The sequence below is a fragment of the Lissotriton vulgaris genome, chromosome 5, assembly GCF_964263255.1.
Source record: "Lissotriton vulgaris chromosome 5, aLisVul1.2, whole genome shotgun sequence".
Taxonomy (NCBI): domain Eukaryota; kingdom Metazoa; phylum Chordata; class Amphibia; order Caudata; family Salamandridae; genus Lissotriton; species Lissotriton vulgaris.
The window spans coordinates 627,415,131-627,430,787 of NC_141693.1; the positions used below are offsets into that span (position 1 = coordinate 627,415,131).

General features: G+C 46.3%; 1 non-coding gene across 1 annotated transcript; it reads right to left on the minus strand.

Annotated features, from left to right (window-relative positions):
* Nucleotides 1–1,155: 1,155 nt before the first annotated feature.
* On the minus strand, nucleotides 1,156–1,268 carry LOC147711349 (U5 spliceosomal RNA). Its single transcript, XR_015296300.1, has one exon. It is a non-coding gene; the product is annotated as a U5 spliceosomal RNA (small nuclear RNA).
* Nucleotides 1,269–15,657: the final 14,389 nt, after the last annotated feature.

The following is a 15,657-nucleotide window of genomic DNA, read 5'->3' on the forward strand; positions in this document are numbered from 1 at the left end:
TACTGGAGTACCTTTGTTAGTCCCTAGTATATGGTACACTAGGTACTAAGGGCATAGGTACCCCAGAGGCCTACCAGGGGCTACAGCATGTATTATGCCACCCCTGGGAAGCTTTCCAAAATGACACCACAGGACTGGTACTTCAGCCTGGGTAAGGTGGTGCATGCACTCCTTACTTAGATATAGATTACCTATATCTACCTTTAATCACTGTACATGGAAACCTATCAGTCACCCCTATGGCAGGCCTTATCAATCCGGAAGGCATGGTGCTTGGTTTTGTGTGAGAGGTTACCCATGCATGAGCAAGGCCCGTCTGCAGCGTTCGGAGCATATTCTCTGAGGCTGTTCTGTTAAGCATTGCATCAATGGGTTTTATGCTGTTCCTCTATCAATGGTGCTGTTTGGAGCCACAAGTGACTTGGTTCCACTGTACCCTAAAAAGAGCGTAGGTGGGGATCCATATGTTGGATCATAATGCCCTCACACACCCTTGCAGGTGGCATGCTTCATCATCTGGGCTGCTCCTCGTTGGGTTGGCGGTGCAATACCCAACGGGCTCCCTAAAAAGGGGCTCTTTGTAGGAGATCTTCTATCCAACTGCTGTGTGCTGAAGTGCTGGTATGGGGCCTGGACTTTGTAGACACAATGTATTGATGTAAAATAGGACTGGGAGTACCTAGAAGGACACATTTTTTTCTGGGGGTCTCCTGTCCTAATTAAAAAAGGTGTACAAGACACTTGCCTGAGGAATATCCTCTTGTGGTGGTGTGCTTGTTAAAATACATGGGTCAACATGTTTCTCGCTATTGGTTTAGTAACCCTGCAATTCTTCAGGACCTAGAAAAAAACGGCTATCTACAATTTAAGGTAAGAGACATCCAGTATTCCACACTCGGGTAATTTCTTTTACCCAAAATTACCTTTAACCTGCCTGGATCTACCTGTTGGGGGAGAAAGAAAGCGTTAAAGGAGAGAAATGTGATATTGTACTTGATAAAATAATTGTTTCACGCCTGCACTCTGTAATTCCCTCTCTTTACAAAAAATTGTTGCGTGCTCCACGCCGTACCCTCCTTCAGGGTACAGATAATCAATTGAAGCGCGTGACCCTTGTTTGAGTGACATCCCCTGGTCACAGCCTAAGCCCCATGGTGAGGGTTGTAAGTTTCCACAAAATGTTTCTGTAAACTCGTAAATGTTCCTCTCCACTGAAATCTTTAGTAAAAGGCGAAAGATTTTTTCGTTTTGAAGAGAAACCAGAGTTTCAATACTGTACTTGATCACATGTGTCAACAGTGTCTCATATTGACTCCAGAGCATACTAATTCTAAACATGTGTGAACGCCTAAGGCATATGAAGGACAAGTACATATTTAAAAACCGCTGTGGTGATTGTCCGCAGTGAGCTATGGTGACTAATAACCCTGTGGAAGAACAAGAAGTTAAAAAGATTGGCAGAAGAAACATTTTTAAGGAGGACTCACCCACTGGTTATGGTCCCCAGGCTTCAACAGTGCCCGGTGGATCCACGCACAAGGCTTTGCTCCTGTGTGGGAACTGGTGTTTTGTAAGATAAAAACATGGATTGTACAAAGATTGTAATCAACACATTGTATTGAGCCGTGGCTTGATACCACCAGGCTGTCATAGCAAAGGGATGTCATATTGTGATCTCGTTAAACTTTGTATTTCATAATCTGATGAAGCATAATACATTGTATCCACTTAAAACCTACAAGCTTTTAAGCATCATTATGGTAAGTGCTATGCTGCCTCAGAGTTTGCCTGTGATTGTAACACATGATGCCTATTACATCATTAACCCTATTGCCTCATGGAACTGCAGGTTAGCATGCTGAAAACGCGGCAGGTCAAATTGATTGTTGATTGTATTGGGCAGGACCCCTTTATGGCGGCTCTTGGAAGGGGGCGTGTTCAGTTAAGCCAACACTGGTGCCCAAGGTGTTCCAACCGTGAAAAAAAAAGCATGTAGCAAAATTCCCTCTGTCACGGATAAACACCTAGAGCCTCATTTATGAGAAATGACGCATCGTTGCATGAAAGCAGCGATGCGTCACTTCTCAGTGTGCACTCCTTGCGACATTCCTTTTTTTTTTTTTTTTTTTTAATATTTTTTTATTATACCATTGCACAATTCACACAATTCATTATATATTCTACAACCATACATTGTATTCATTTATCATATTACATCATACAAAAAAAGGAAAACAATTAGAAATTCATTAAAACACCATATCAGCATCTACACTGTTATTTCGATTGCCATTACTTGCCCTGGTCCAATCTCACAAATCCAGACCTTCTTTCCATCTTATAATAGGGTCCCATATCCTTAATCCCAGTCTCCTCCCTTTCTTACCTTTCCGGGCATATATATTTTTTTCCAAATTATAGGTTGATAAAAGGTTAGATAGCCAGACTTGCATTCCAGGGGGTTTTTTATCTAACCAAGCCCTGGCTATGCAGAGCCTAAAGACTGCCATTGCGACAAAGATGAACTCCCTCTGTATAACACTAGTGTCTGTGACTATCCCAAGCAGTATTTCTGGGGGTTTTAAAGTAATCTGAATATTTAGAGTACCATCCAGAAACTTCTCTATATCCTTTATCGTTGTCTGTATTTGTGGGCATACAGCAAATAAATGTATTAAGTCTGCGTCAAGGGAGCTACATCTTGGGCATGTGATACCTGAGGTACCTCCCCATTTTGCTATTTTTGCAGGGGTAAAGTAAAGCGAATAAAGAGTTTTATACTGCTGTGATTGAAGCGGTGCTGAACACAGGAGAGTTCGCCCTAAGTCTAGTGACTCCTTAAACCAACAGAGCTCCCCTTCCAGCTTGTCTGCCCACTTTTTACTATACTTATCCATATCATCTGGTTTCCCTGCTAACAAATTTGCATAAAAGCACCGTATTGAACAATCCCCCCCCCAGTCTTATTTTCGCGAGAATTTCTATTTTAGCAAAACCTATACTTCCACCCCGCTTATTCCCCAGAAAACTTCTTAGCTGAAAAAATTTGAAAAGGTCCCTTCTGTCTAACCCAAATTTTGTCATTAACTCTGTAAATTGAAACATCCCCTTCATATTCCTCACATCCTCAAGCTGTACTATCCCCTTCTCCCCTCAGCCCACCATTATACTGTCGCCAAAGATCTGCACTGGAAGGGAGACATTTTTATACAACCTCGTGTACCAGTTGTATCGACCCAGACCCATTTTTTTAATAACTGCATTCCAAATCTTAATAGCAGCTTGGACCGTCTAGAACCTCGTTCTTTTGAAATAAGCGAAATCAATACATTTGAGGAAAGAGTTCTCTACCTCCGGTCCCAACACAATGGAGTATATCCTAGATGAATCATTCGTTGTTCTATCATCTATAGCCCCTCCTCCTAACAGTCCCCGCATATACTGGAGTGCAGATGCCCAATAATATAGTCTGAAATCAGGCACTCCCCATCCTCCTTTTTCCCTAGGCAAAGACATAAAGCGATATGCCCTACGGGTCTTACCATGGGCCCAAATAAATCTGTTCAGAGTTCTTTCCAAATCATTAAACCATTTCAGCTCAAAAAATAATGGTATTGTCCTAAAAAAATACAGAAATTTCGGCAATATTAACATTTTAATAACATTAGTGCAACCTACTAATGATAGATGCATATTATTCATTCGGTCTAAATCGGACTTGACTTTTGTCAGGAGTGGCGTAATGTTATTCTGCACTAACATGTCTAAATCAGCTGTAATTGCAACCCCGAGATATACAGCAGAGTCCACCACTCTTTGATCATTAAACACCATATGTTGATTACAGACTATTTGGGTTTTGAGGGTATTCAGACTGTACCCAGATAGCTGCCCAAATCTTTGTGCCTCAGCCTCAATTTCCGCTATAGCCATACTCGGATTCGGAGTCATAATAGCAATATCGTCAGCGTAGGCGAGTGTCTTAATTTCGCATCCATTCAGGCTCACTGGAGGGATCCTTACATTACTTTCAATTTTCCTTATCAAGGGGTCTAGGTAAAGGGCAAATAATAATGGCGATGACGGACAGCCCTGTCTAGTCCCTCTCCCAATCCTAACTGCTGACGATTTTCCTCTGTTTACTCTAATCCTTGCTGTTGGATTTTTATATAGTGTCTGTATTGCAGTTACAAAGCTATCTCCAAATCCATTCCATTTTACTGTTTGCCATAGGTATTCCCAGGAGACTCTATCAAACGCCTTTTCGGCATCTAAAAATAGTGCAGCGATAGAGTCCCCCAGGGCATTTGCTGCATCAAACGTTGTAATAACTTGTCTGACATGTTGTGTCGTGCCTTTTCCGGGAATAAAGCCATGCTGAGTATGACTTACCAATCCCTCAATTACTCCCGCCAGTCTTGTTGCTACAATCTTAGAGTATATCTTCGTGTCCGCATTCATTAATGTAATAGGCCTGTATGAGCCTGGGAGTGTCAAATTTTTCCCTTTTTTTAAAATAACAATGATGTCTGCTTCCCCCCATGATTCCGGTACTTTATCTCCTTTCTGTGCCTCCCTCATGACATTGAACATTTCCATTCCCACTGCTTGATAAAATACCTTATAAAACTCCACCGGTATCTGATCCGGTCCGGCAGCTTTACCTGCTGGAAGCGTGCTCAATGCCATGATAAATTCCTGTAGAGTAAAAGGGGAGTCCAATCTATCTTTCTCCTCTTCCGTCACGCCTGGCGAAGTACCATCCCTTAAGTAGCTTTCCATCTCCCCCACCGTTCCCGTGCTATCCCTAGTATATAATGTTTCATAAAACTGCCTGCATACATCTCTCACACTGTTTACTTCAGTAACCTGAATTCCATTTTCATTCACAATCTCAGCAATGTCTGATGCAGCTAGTCTCTGTCTGGCGCGTACTGCTAATAAATGGCCTACCTTCTCACTTAACTCATAGGCAGTTTCTCTCTTGAAACTGACCCGGAGGGCAAGATGGCCGCCGTGAGGTTGTGGTGAGAGGTCGCTCCAGACACCCTCTCCCCGAAACACCCAGATGGTTGGCGAGTAAGGACTAATTATACACCTCTATGGATTTGAACAACTGGATACAGAGAGGACTGAACAGACTCCGTCCTAAGTATCCTGGTTTCAAAGAACAATTCAGTCGATTTTTTCAAAAAGCACGGGTGCTGAGAATAGTGCTCCGTGATCAACTAGCAAAGATGCCTACACGCCTGCTTAAAGATAAAGAAAAGGAGAAGGCGAAGATGCAGCAAGATGCTACAGCAAAAGCACAGGACTTGAGCGGTAAAAACTTCCAAGGCTCCGTGAAGGGAACCGGCAGCGATCTAACCCCAGGTTCGCAGCATCACCGAGGGCCTGGCGCCATAAGGAAGATAATCCCCATGACACAGAAGGGGAAGAAAGCGGAGAAAGCCGGGACAGCAGAGGCGCATGTGAAACGCGATATAACAATGCCGGCGGCAAAGAAAGATCGGCTTCAAAATGAAGATAATACATCACTGGCAAAACAAGGCTTGAGCAGAGGGAAAGACGCGGCACTGAGGCAGCCTACCTTGGTGGAAGCGTTTACCTCGAGGAGAGGCTCGCAGACAGACACGGAGATCATCGCTAGCAGAGACGCTAGCAGAGACGCCCTCGAGGACGCAGCGGCTGAGTCAGCAACAGAGACCGGCGCTTCCAGCGCGAATACAGCGGTTGCTAGGCAACCTGGAGACCTGGCAGCAGCAAGCATCGGCAGTGGGAGTGAAGGCGGAGAGGAAACGGGAGCTGCAGCACTGAAGATAATTCAACCTTCAGCTTCACGTGTCAGTGGGCAAAAATTGCTCAAAGGGGCTAGTAATGATGACACTCCATTGACAATAACTATAGAGGAGGGCTCACATAAGCCTAGCGCAGTAGAAAATTCAGACATGCTGGAAGCATTAATTCAGCTGGAAGCAGAATTTAATGATAAAGAGATGAAACAGAGTAACAATGGGGCTAATTCTCTATCAGGAGCTGGAAAAAGTACAAAATTAGGTGCAGGAAACAAAAACACTGAACTGGAGAAAAGAGAGGGAGCTTCACTGGAGGGAGAATGCTTCTTTTCAGTGAATGAGGATGCTGATACGACCCAATCAAGTGGTGAGGTTACAGAAGAATCAGATGAAGATTCGAGTTCTGATTCAAGTTCATCTGTAAAAGATACCACGCAGAGAAGGAGAAAGTCAAAGGGTAAAAGATATGGCGGAGTGTTGGATTCACCAGTAATGGGGGGAAGGAAGCTAGATTGGGATTACTCGGCAACATCCCAGACTTATGCAGAAGAAAGTAACCCACAGGCAGCGACGGCCCGTGGAGGGAGTTACGGTGGGGCAGGAGGGCGTGGAGGGGGAGGGGCAGGGCGGAGGTTGCTAAAAACCGGCATATGGATAATTGCAGGTAAGTAAACAATTTAATTAATAAAACGAATTTCGTAGCTCGCACTGCATTGCATTTTGCGATGCAAGGCGCACTACGAAATTCGTTTTTATTAATTAAATTGTTTACTTACCTGCAATTATCCATATGCCGGTTTTTAGCAACCTCCACCCTGCCCCTCCCCCTCCCCACCCTCCTGCCCCACCGTAACTCCCTCCACGAGCCGTCGCTGCCCACAGGCCTTAGGCAATACCCCCATACCAGCGCAGTACATGGCCCCCTTTGACATGATATGTTCTACTCTTAAGCAGATGCAAGGGGAAGCAAGGTCGGAAAGCCATAGGGCTAGACAAGCCACAAAGAAAATTCAAAATACCCTTAGAAAAGTTAACAAACTATATGAAGGTCTCAGCGAAAGAGTGACTGAGGTGGAGACTCGGACTGGAAAACTGGAGGATGATGTTGCGGGGTGGCAGGACTTTAAAATGGAGCAGGAAAAGTTGTCAACTGATTTACAATGGAAGCTGGAGGACTTTGAGAACCGCCAGAGACGGAACAACGTACGCATTTTGGGAGTAGAGGAAGGAAAAGAGGGAGACGACATTATGTGCTTTGTGGTTAATTTGTTGAGAGGTGCTTTTCCTGAATCACAATGGGAGTGGGAAAGAGAGATACAACGAGCACACAGGTTTCCTTTTACTATCAGGAAAAATCATGGGGGAAAGAGTCAGGCAACTCAGCAGGCTCTGCCCAGAGCCATCTTGATTTATGTCGGAAATTACCTGCTCAGGGAGGAGATAATGGACAAGGCTAGGCCGGATAAGAAGAGATCTTTTGATGGGGTTACTTTTTACGCCTGCCAGATTTCTGCCACACAACGGTGGAGAGAAGATGGAGACTGAGGCAGCTTATCAAACCCTTTCAGTCTTTGGGCTCTGAGGCCTTTCTCTTATTTCCAGCGAGATTGAAAGTGGTTACAAGGGGTAGAATAAACATATTTCTATCCGAGATAAAGGCCCAGCAATACCTGGAGGAGATTAAGTCACAGAAAGGGGGCTGAATAGCTAAAGATGATGAACCTGGAAATGCTAGACTTTGATACTCAGCTGTTTGGAGGGCTGGTTAAAATGTAATGGACAGTGTCAGTAAAGAGTGAAGAGGCATAGAGGTGTATACAATATTCGGGGTGTTGGGTATAGGGGAGGGGGAGGAGCGATATCCACAGGCTACTGCGGCTGCACATAGGTCCTATGGACCTATTTGCCTGTAAAGGGGGGGAGGGGGGTGGTAACCAGAAGGGAGGGGGGGTGGGAGCAGGGGTAGAGGGGGTTGAAGGGAGGGCTAAAAATGTAAAAAAAGGGGTGGAAAAATGTAAGAATCAGCACAAGGAAACACAATTCAGAGCACAAGGAACGAACTGTTATCTGTATTCATTAATCAAAGTAATGACGCAGGTTTATTCTGAGAACAAAATGTTTGACTTTGAACGGTATGTTGAGTTGGGTAAAACTAATGATTCAGATAAATGACCTGTAGGATAGCTACTATTAATATCTGCGGGCTGAATGATTTGGGGAAAAGATTAAAAGTGACAGCATTGCTTAGGACACTGAAGTTGGACTTGGTCTGCCTCCAAGAAACGCATGTCTAAGCTTCCAAGAGCTATTTAATGAATCATCTAGGGTTTTCGGTACTGGCAAATACTTTGCAAGAGACGAAACACAGAGGAGTAGCGGTATTAGGAAGACCCACTGATGTAGAAGTGATTAGGAAATTAGAGGATAAGTGGGGAAGGTGGGTAATTCTAGAAATAAAATTTAAAGGAGAAATATGCACCCTAGTCTCTGTGTATGGCTCGACGGAGGATGATCCGGACATTTTTCAATTCTTAGATACAGAGCTGGCATTATGGCCTGAGCCAATTGTATGCTGCGGAGACCTTAACATTCACAACCCTACTAGTTCATTTGCACAAATTGGGGGTATATATAAGGGGAGGAAAAAGAGAACCCACAGGGCACTTTCAGAAATGGTAGCAAATAATTATTTAGTTGACCCTTGGATTAAAATCAATCCAGGCATCGATGGTAGCACATTTTATTCAGCCCCACATAAAGTACTTGTTAGGCTGGATTATTTTTTGATTTCAACTTCTTTGATAGCAGGGGCACAGATAGATAAACAGCCACGAATTGTTTCAGACCATAGTCCGCTGATTTTAACGCTTAAACTGGGTCAGGGGCAAATGAAAGAAAGGCAGTGGACATTTGATAGAGCCCTGTTGAAAGATGAAGGCTATAGGCGTTACATGACAGGATGGATCAGATCCTATTGGGAAATTAATAGAGATACAGCGCCTGTGGGAGTAGTTTGGGATGCTTTTAAGGCAGGAGTACGGGGAGAAACAATGAGCTATGTATTCTCAGCTCAGAAAAAGGCAAGACTTAAAATTGGTGAAGTCATACAAAACTTAATGAGGGTGGAGGAGGAGTTGGCGAAGGCTTTAAGAAATAGGGCACCAATAGAAGAATACCTATTAAAAATTGTGGCACTTAGGGTGGAGATGACGGAAAGTATTTCCGTGCGACATTCCTGATGCGTCATATTTAATGTATGACGCATCATGTTGCAAGGAGTTACAGATACGTCAGTATTTCTGACGTATCTGTAAGCGCAAAAGTGACGCATTGCTGGAGTGTGTCACAAAAGTGACGCAACTACAGCAATGCATCCTCTCACATGGGACTAGCCCCATGTGAAAGGGCCTGCATCAGGCTTATGCCTGCTGTGAGGCAGGCGCAAGATTTTGAAGCAACGGCATCCTAAAAAAAGACGCAGTGAAATCTCATAGATTTCACTGCGTCACTTCTATGACCCTTCCTTGCGTCAATACGCCCCCCTTGCATAAATTATACCTGGCGCAGGCATAATGTGGCGCAGTGGTTTACAAAGTGACGCATCTACCTAGATACGTCAGTTTGTAAATATGGCGCAACAAGGCGCATCTTTTACGCCACTGGTGCGTCACAAAAGTGATGCACCGGCGGCGTAAAAGTGACGCACAGCCTCATAAATGAGGCCCCGTGAGTCAGAGTGCCATTGCGCTATTTAAACTATGAAACGTGCTGGGAAATGCTGCGGAGGCTTGTATTGACAGCCTGCAGTTTTTTCGTTTTATGTGTAAATATTGCATAGCCATCCTTAAACTAGAGGAATTGGTGTTGCGTTAATGAAAGAGTATGACATCTTTAAACTAAGGTGCCTTGAATATTATGGCGGGCGGGGAGATCAATAGCCTGTGAACCCGCAATGTCTCAGTCTCTGCTAAGACATGGATTGACCTTAGAGCCTGGGCGGGGAAGTTTGCTCACAAAGTCTAATGCGTATAAGTGAACGATACGAGTATTGATGTCTGGTCAGCCATCGTGCGCAGACTTATACTAAGTGATGGTTCGCCTCGCTTCTGGAGTATGCTAAAGAGACTATCGAATTACAGAGCCATGTTTTCACTATATGCACTGCCGTTTCACTGTCATTTTGGAAGAAAGTTTTTCTTATCTTGCACTTCCTTCCCTTGTGAGCAACCACAAGAGGATACAACTATAGTCGTTGTTTCTCTCGATTGCTGAAGAGAGCTAGACATAGTTGTTTGTTAAAACCCAGATGATGACACTGGGCACTCTTCTGTGTGCAGTGATGGGATACCAAAACATCCTAGAGTGGGCATGATCTATCCCCCTTTTTCTTCACTTTTCTTGATTATAGCCGCTTTCTTTAGAGTGCCTTGTTTTTCACGTTCTCCTTACTGTTCTGATTAGAGACAGACAAAAGGTACAGCAGTATACTAATTATACTTCTGATACATATATGTATTGTGAGACCACCATATTTCATTGTTATTGTCATATAATTTGGATACCATGTGTCTAGGGCTGGAAGTGGTGAGTAGCAACTGTACTGTTGTAAATTGCTGCGGTTCCGCTGTATAAGAGGGTACCATTTCTTTATAGCCCCTTGAAATCTATGATAGGTAAACTTAAATTGTAGTGTTTGGTTGCAAAAAAATGAAAGGTCATCAAACGTTTTAAACTCCCCGTTACAATGCAGGTCACCCATGGTGTCAATACCTACTTGCCTGAGTGATCCATACCCACCTCTTCTTGTGTCACTGATTGCTCCGGATGGTAATATAGTGGAAGTTCAGGAGCATACAAGAGCAGTTTATGTGCCTTGCGGCCAATCATATGCCAAGCATTGTTTGTTGTGTCTATAGTGTTAATGTCTCGTTTATGAAGCGGGGGTCTGTGATGTGTTATGACCGCATTCAGCTGGATTGGTAGTGCATCCTCTTCTTCAATTGCGACATGAGTGAGGTAAGGGACTTTGTGATACCAGAAATGGGCATACTGTGCTTGTGTGCATAAATAATATAACAAAAAATCAGGGACTTTGAACCCACCCCATGAGTATGGTAGCGTAAATGTGCGCAGGTCGATCCGGACCTGCTTACCCGCCCGTATCAGACGTAGTGTCATAGTGGAGATTCTACTAAATACCTCCATAGGTGGTTTAATGGGGATATTATTAAAAAGGTAGAGAAGTTTTGGCAGAATGACCATTTTCACAATGGGCAGACGATCAGCAAGCGATAGTGGCAACTGAATCCATCTCTCTATTTTCTCTTCCAGCGCACTGACGAAATTTGTGCGAATGACAACTTCTGGGTCACGGTGGAACCATACACCCAAATATTTCACTGGTTCCGATTGCCACTCTAGTGGGTAGTCCGTCGGGTGAGGTTGGGTGGTATCTGTTAGTGGTATGATTACTGATTTAGACCAGTTTATTTTAAGTCACGACTGTTGCCCAAACCTGATGTATTCCCGCAATAATGGGTATAGATGTTGCGCTGGGTCTCTGACATTTAACATAATATCGTCAGCCTAGGTTCTTCTCATCTTTGATCCAGGCTTGTATCACACCGGACACTTTCCACTTCGGCGGCAGCAGCACTTTGAAGCAGATCGACATTAAAAACAACGACTATTTCCCGACACCAAAAGACACCTATGCACCCTGCTTTCCTGGGTGAGGTAACTCAAGTACTCCAGTGCTCCCCTAGGTGTTGGCCTTAGAACCCCTTAAATCTAAAAGGGTTTGCTCAAAGTCCTCTTCTAAGTGTCCTTAATCTTTAAATTTCCAACCACGACTTTCCCCATCGAAGCTAACGGTGATTCGCGGTTGTGTTCTCACACTAAAAGCATCCTCCGTGGGTCCCCTGTATCACTACTTTGGGTGGTAAATGCAAAAATCACAGTTGATGGACAGAATGCAGAACAATGTCATACATTCACCCCAGTACAGAGATCTGGTGCTAAATCCATCGTTTGTTTGCACTCCACACCACCCCAGTTCAGACATGGCCATATGCAAATCAGTCTGACCCTGTGCCTCATAGGAACAGTCCAGACCGACCTGCCAAGCTATGCCTTCCCTGGACCGGAAACAAGCTTCCGAGGACCGGTTTCTGGCATTCCAGCCGTCTTCAGCCCGGCTTACTTGAATCCAGTGGTGTGGAGAGCATGGAACTCACGTCTGAGCATACCCATCCCACTCGTAGTGACAAATGCAAAAATCACAGTTGATGGACAGAATACAGAACAATGTCATACATACACCCCAGTACAGACATCTGGGCCTAAATCCATCGTTTTTTTGCACTCCACACCACCCCAGTTCAGACATGGCCATATGCAAATCAGTCTGATCCTGTGCCTCATGGGAACAGTCCAACCCAAACTGCCAAGCCATGCCTTCCCTGGACCGGAAACAAGCTTCAGAGGACCGGTTTCTGGCATTCCAGTCGTCTTCAGCCCGGCTTGCTTGAATCCAGTGGTGTGGAGAGCATGGGACTCACGTCTGAGCATACCCATCCCACTAGGGGTGACAAATGCAAAAATCAAAGTCGATGGACAGAATGCAGAACAATGTCATACATTCACCCCAGTACAGAGATCTGGGCCTAAATGCATCGTTTTTTTGAACTCCACACCACCCCAGTTCAGACATGGCCATATGCAAATTAGTCTGACCCTGTGCCTCATGGGACCAGTCCAGCCCGAACTGCCAAGCCATGCCTTCCCTGGACCGGAAACAAGCTTCCGAGGACCGGTTTCTGGCATTCCAGCAGTCTTCAGCCCGGCTTCCTTGAATCCAGTGGTGTGGAGAGCATGGGACTCACGTCTGAGCATATGGAGAACAGGTAGCCTTGCAATAGTGAAAAACGAAAATTGCTGTAATTCACTATTAGGATGCCACACACACCAGGGAGTTTCCTACCTTTATACTCACAATGCACCCTGCCCTTGGACCTACCATAGGGGTGACTGACCACTCATCTGCATCAACTATCTGAGGGGCCTGTGGTTTGTCTGAACCCAGAAGTGAGTCCCAAATAGGTATGGTCTCAGATTCTTCAGTGCCCAGACAACAGCAAATGCCTCCCACTCAATAACACTCCACCTCTGTTCCTGTGGAAGTAACCTTACACTGATAAAAGCTACAGGTTGATCTATGCCCTCCTCTTTCATCTGTGACAGAACAGCCCCCACACCATGCTCAGAAGCGTCTGTTTGGGCGATAAACTCTCTTGAGAAGTTGGGTGCCAGGAGCATGGGCGCCGTGCACATGGCAGCTTTCAGGGCCTCCAAAGCTTTCTGACAGGTGTCATTCCAGATCACCTTCTTGGGCTGCTTCTTGGAAGTCAGCTCTGTCAAGGGTGCAACAATGTTGCCATACTCCTTGACAAACCTCCTGTAATACCCTGTGAGACCTAAGAAGGCTCTCACCACTGTCTGGGTTTTGGGTGGCTCCCAAGCCAGGATGGCTTCAATCTTGGGTGGTAGGGGCGCCACTTGGCCACTCTCAACTTGGTGTCCCGAGTACACCACGGAACCCTGCCCGATCTGGCACTTACTCGCCTTGATCGTGAGGCCTGATTCCGTAGCGCCAACAACACTTCCCAGGGGTGGCGTAGATGTTCCTCCGAACTGGCACTGAACACTGCAATGTCATCCACGTAGGCGGTGCTGAACTTATCCAGTCCAACCAACACCTGGTTGACCAACCTCTGAAAGGTGGCAAGGGCATTCTTCATCCCAGAGGGCATAACACAGAACTGGAAATGCCCATCTGGTGTGGAGAATGCTGACCTCTCCTTTGCCCCATCAGTCAAGGCGATCTGCCAGTACCCAGACGTCAAGTCAAACGTGCTGAGGAAGCTTGCAACCCCTAGCCGATCAATGAGCCCTCTGTAGTCCATACAGAACCGGAGTTCGGGTGTGGCAACCGGCGCCGCAGCCTTCGGGACCAAGACCACTGGGCTGGCCCAAGGACTGCTAGATGACTCAATCACCCCAAGTGCAAGCATCTTTGAGACCTCCTCATTATTGCAAGCCCTTACCCTGTCAGTTACCCTGTAAGACTTGTGCTTCACAGGTAAGCTGTCTCCTGTGTCCACATCATGGACGCACCAATCTGTGACACCAAGAACCAGGAAGAACAGATCAGAAAACTGTCCCAGCAACTGGTGGCAGTCATTCTGTTGCTCAGGGGTCAGGGTGGAAGAGAGGTTAACACCATCCGCTGACCCATCTTGCTCTGAGGCTGACAGGAGGTCAGGAAGAGGCTCAGTCTCCTCCTCCATTCCAGCATCTGTTGCCAAGAGCCTGCCCACTTCAGACCTCTCTAAGTGGGGCTTAAGGCGGTTGACATGTAGGACCCTCAAGGGGTTCCTAGGAGACCGCAAGTCCCCCAAGTAGGTAACTGGGCCCTTGCGCTCCACAACCTCAAATGGTCTGATCCACTTATCTTGGAGTGGGCAGGGCTCCACTGGGGCCATGACTGACCCTTTCTGGCCAGGTTGAAGCTCTAGCAGAGTGGCATTCTGTTCATACCAGGGCTTCATCTCCTCCTGGCTGGCTTTCAGATTCGCCTCAGCGAGTTGCCTGAAATGCCTAGTTTGGTTTCTGAAGGCGAGAATGTTGCTATATACATCCTGAGTAGGTTTCCTGGGAGATTGCTCCCCGCCTTCTTTAACCAAACTCAGAGGTCCTCTGACTGGGTGTCCGTAGAGAAGCTTAAAGGGACTGAACCCTAGAGATTTCTGTGGCACCTCACGTTATGCAAGGAGTAGGCAGGGTAAGAGGACGTCCCACTTACGCCTTATGGGTTCCTCAAGATCCATTATCACGCCCTTCAGGGTCCGGTTGAACCTTTCAACCAGCCCATTTTCTTGGGGGTGGTAAGGAGTGGTGAACTTGTAGGTTACACCACACTCCTGCCACAGGGACTTCATATACTTGGAAATCAAGTTGGTTCCCCGGTCAGACACTACCTCGCGAAGGAATCCCACTCGGGAGAAAACTCCCATCAGTGCTCGTCCCACCACGGGGGCCGTCACTGTCCTCAGAGGTATGGCTTCTGGGTACCGGGTGGCATGGTCCACCAAGTCTAGGATGAACCTGTTGCCCATGGCTGTCTTGGGGTCCAGTGGCCCCACAATGTCAATCCCCACCCGCTCAAAGGGGGTACTGACCACAGGTAATGGCTTGAGAGGAGCCTTGTACTTCCTCTCACTCTTTCCACTTGTCTGGCAAGTCTGCCAAGTCCTACAATGATTATATCAGAACTTTTGCGCATTTGGGGCCAATGAAAGTGGGTGGAAGCCTTTCAAAGGTCTTGTCCTGCCCCAAATGTCCTGCTAACGGCACATCATGAGCCAGCCCCAGTAGGAAGGCTCTGAACTTCTGGGGTACCACCAGCACACGGGCTGACCCAGGTTCAGCAACCTTTGGCTCACTATACAAGAGACCATTCTCCCAGTAAATCAAGTGTGACCCTGACTGATCCCCTGCTGCCTGGCTTGCAGCCTGTTGCCGCAAGCCCACAAGAGAAGGGCACTCTCTCTGTTCCTAACAAAATTCCTCCCTGGAGGGGCCTCCTTCTTGCTGCCAATGGGTCAGCTCAGGCAGGTCCCCAGTTCAGCTACTTACTCCCCGGTAGGCTCCAGGGCATCCCCCTCAGGGTCTATCCCCTCCTTGGCTGTGGGAACTTAGGGGGCCAGTTTCCTGTGCCCCTCACCACTTCTCTCTTCGGCTGGTTCCTGGGCCTCCCTCTCAGGCTCCAGGTCCTCTTGGGAACCCCTACTAGCTGACATTG